Source organism: Penaeus monodon, chromosome 28 (assembly GCF_015228065.2).
Source record: "Penaeus monodon isolate SGIC_2016 chromosome 28, NSTDA_Pmon_1, whole genome shotgun sequence".
NCBI lineage: Eukaryota > Metazoa > Arthropoda > Malacostraca > Decapoda > Penaeidae > Penaeus > Penaeus monodon.
In genome coordinates this window covers 22932936-22936995 of record NC_051413.1, presented here as the reverse complement: position 1 = coordinate 22936995, position 4060 = coordinate 22932936, and the positions used below count along the sequence as shown (strand labels likewise).

At 38.0% G+C, this 4060-nt stretch overlaps 1 pseudogene; it reads left to right on the top strand.

Annotated features, from left to right (window-relative positions):
* LOC119591102 overlaps positions 1–4060 on the top strand; it is a 7565-nt pseudogene that overhangs the window by 2431 nt on the left and 1074 nt on the right.

The following is a 4060-nucleotide window of genomic DNA, read 5'->3' as shown; positions in this document are numbered from 1 at the left end:
CAACTTTTAGTCTCAGATAACATTTCCTACGTGAAACGAGGGGAAAACTCCAGGCAGCCGGCAGAGGAGCATTCCGGAACACATGTACTTGGCGGACAAAGCTGGAAGTCGATTAGGAAATCGAAGGATGACAAGTGAGGGAAACTGTGTTCGTAATTTATGAGGTTTCGTGGAGTAGTGTGCATCTTTCAAAAAAAAGTAATGCATAAAGTTTAGTAGGGAATGGTGCCCCTATTCGGCTGTAAAAAAAATGTCTATAGTGAATAATGGGGTTAATATAGTATTCTCGCATAAGATTTATTTTTCGTTTAAGGTAAATCTTCATGTACAGTGAACACTATGATGAACAAAATGTGTGGGCCTAATATATATAGTAATTTCTTCCTCATAGTCTAAGAACCACTGGTTCTGATAACATTTCAAACTGAAGATTATTGCTGTATCAAATAGCCGTATATATATAACAGTGGAAGTATTTAAATTCCACTTATTATTGTAAACAATGTTTCTACATCAAGTTTCGAACACGGACTAACACATCTGCTGGAAAGGATAAAATAGAAGAGGGTATGGCTGCCAAAAACATGAACGTTTCTCATGATTCATCTACTTACATCCATCAGTCCCTCTTCAAGAGTTCTAACCCGCGGTCCTTCGCAGCAGCAAGAACAGGCTATAGACTGCGCCACTGAATTCGTCATGGATCGGTAATACACGCATTCTTTAATAACTTTTACATTTTTTCATGTTTTAAATACATCTTAGGTATCAATTTTTTTTCCAATTAGGTTTTGTAACTAATTGAATTTATATGGTACCATTATTGGTTAGTACATGTATTTTTTTTACATAACAACACAACTAAATTATCACTTTCGGAACAACTAATAATATATCTACCTCCTGTTACAGCCTCCAGCTAAATAAAACCGACGTAATTTTTAACATGCTATCGGACCAGCTGGCCCAGGACGACTTCTGTGATCAGGACCTAGTTTCGCCCTCCTGCGAGGCCTTCCGGCAACGGTTAGTGTCTCCAGTTCTTGGGACTACAGTGTCGCTCCCATGAATGCTTTTCGTCTGCCTTTCCTGAGTGGCATGCTCATGATTTTTTGTATGAACATGGTGTATCTTCTTACAATACTATATCATGTTTAATAATACACTATCTCATTTATGAAACAGTGAATGAATATTTCATACACTATATTATTTTTCACAACTGCAGTGCCCACCTCGTCAACAGTGCGGTGAACAACATTAGGCCAAACAAGGAATCTTCTCCGCCCTTCACATGACCTACGGGCAGTTCTTCGACCATGAGGTGATTTTCGCACCTCTGAATAAAGGTCCAGTGACGATAACCAAAATCAAGCACTGAATTCTTTATGAGTCGGTTTACAATGTTTTCCAAAAAGACTGAAATAGTTCCATAATATTCAGGAATAATAATGACAACGGGTATTTTGCAATACTATATCCCCGAAATTAAGGGCAAATCCAAATTCAACTCATGAACTATTTACCCAATGTCCTCGATGTACGGATCTATTTGCCTTATTCATTTCCCAGGTAGGTATGGTGAGGCGATTCCATGCTGCCCTGAGACCGAGGGCAATCCCTCTTTACTCCACCCTGAGTGCGCCGCCATTCAAATCCCTGCTGACGACCCTTTCTGCTCCAAGTTCAACCAGACGTGCATGGACTTCGTCTGCTCGGCGCCTCTATACGTGCTTCTTGTGAGTCTTTTCTTATGCTGTTAAAGATTGTACAAAAAATGTTAATTTGTCCTGTTGATTTTATCATTAACTTTTGATACTCGTTCCTTTGTATTAATTTGTTTATTAATGTTTAATGTGAAACATTCCAAACCCAATGTCAACTAAATTCCATGAAATTACTTAATTTTTTCAGGTCCACGAGAACAAAGGAAAAGAAATTTAATGACAGCTCTCAGGTCTATGGAATCGATGACGAGATGATGAATTCACTGAGAACGGCGGAGGTCAGCTTAATGCTCAGGTTAATAACAATTTTTAGAGTAATTATTACCACCATTCCTCATGACTTTCTGATTTGCTAGGCCCATACAATAGTTAGGATCATTCCATCAATGTGGTGGTAGGGATGAAGTCTATGGAGAACTGTATAGTGCTAACTTTACAGAGTAAAATACGAGGTCGCCAGAATATTGTAAAAAAGGATAGAATAAAGCAAGAAGTTTGGAGTAGGAAAAGGTTCCAAGTTGTAAAAAATTCAGAAAACATGCACAGTAAAGCTACAGTGCCACAGATGTATGTGAAGACCCGGAGTACCAACAGTGAGAGGGCCTTCCAGTAAAAGAAACATTGAAGAAATTCTGCAAAACTGACATTTAAATGGGCTGATTATAGGATCAAGGAAGGGTATCCAAATTTCTAGATTAAGTAGCATTAAAACTTTGAACTTGGGTTTAATTCTACTACATATCATAATCCAATTATCATATACCACAATATCAATATTGTACGATAATATTTACCAGATCTTTGTTCAAGAATTTATTGACTGCAGAGGGGTCTGTATGAAATACACAGTCAACACTGGAAGGCAAGAACATTACTTTGAAATAAGTGAGGAATCAGTTTTGCTGCACTCGAATATTTAAGCTGATAATCGTAACAGAAGCAATGGATATCATGGTAATTCAACGTGAATCAAAATAGCAAATATAAAAACAATATGATTTATACAAAAATATCAATGAAAAGTAAGTATTGTGTAAATATATCAGTTTTTCCCACAGATGGTCAATGAAGGTGAGGAGCTTCTTCCTGCAAACACAGACTTAGCAAACTAGTGCAACAAGTAAAAAAGCTAACATGAAACGGTCTTGCTTCTGTTTTCTGTCCCAGTTTGGCTTTAAAAATGTATAGTTTTTATTTCCTCACAGACTCATCGATGAAGTATTTGTAGTGTGGTGTCAGTGCAACAAGGGCACAAATGTTGCATAATAACAAAACTAATAATAATGTGACAACAGGTGACAAGGAGAGTGAAGGAGCAGGGTTCTGCTTGTTCTGTTCAACACGTTGTGGTCTCGTCACCACAACCACTTAGCATCTCGTCTAAAGAGTACCAATCTTTCCTGGAATGATGAAAAGCTGTTCCAGGAGGCTCACTGAATTATTGACGCTTCGCTCCAACATGTCACCTACAACGAGTACCTACGGTCCATCTTCGGTATGTCTTATATCCGACAAAGCATATGCAATTTATTTACTTCTCTAGTTACTAGACAAATAAGGAAATTAAATCGTAGGTATGTATATATCCATATACACACAAATATGCACATGTCTAATTCAATTGCCTGCTGAGATGCAATGATTCGTCTTCCCCGACAAGAGCACTACCATTAGTGTTGAATTTGTACTGCAGCTGCTTTCCGTTTTGGACACAGTCAGGTTAATCCTCAATGTTGGTCTTCTTATTGGCCGAGGATTTTTTTTATTTGAATTAGTATACTTTCCGTGCGTTGTCTTAAAAAAATTGGTTGCGTTTGTTGGGATTCATTAAATCCAGACGAATAATTTGAAATGTACTATTTTTGTGAACAGTAAATGTGAAATACATGAAAAATAGGCTAAAAGGACCTTTTTTACCAGGTCTTTCCTATTTTGCTGATTTCGTTCATAATTCTTCTCTCGTTTTAGGGTCACATGGAGCGAGTGGATGACTTCTGTGACATTTCCTTCACCGAGATGTCTTCGGCGTTCATGAACCCCTTCGTTTGTATTCGAAAGGTGCGGTACCGCAGCTGACGCGAGGGGAGGCTCGGCAGAGCGCGGGTGACGTTGACCCCTTCTTTACACCGCAAGTGAGTTGAGGGAAAGTGAATGTGTGCGCAATGAATCTGGTGTCATTCAAATATCCTATTAAAGTTTGAGTGGAGTGACGAATGCCTCATATAAAGGAAATTCATCATATTTGCCTATATACTTTAATTGTGCAATAATTTTCAATATAATATGTCTTGGAAATAAATATTTTAGTACAAGGGTATCATTCCAGTACTGAA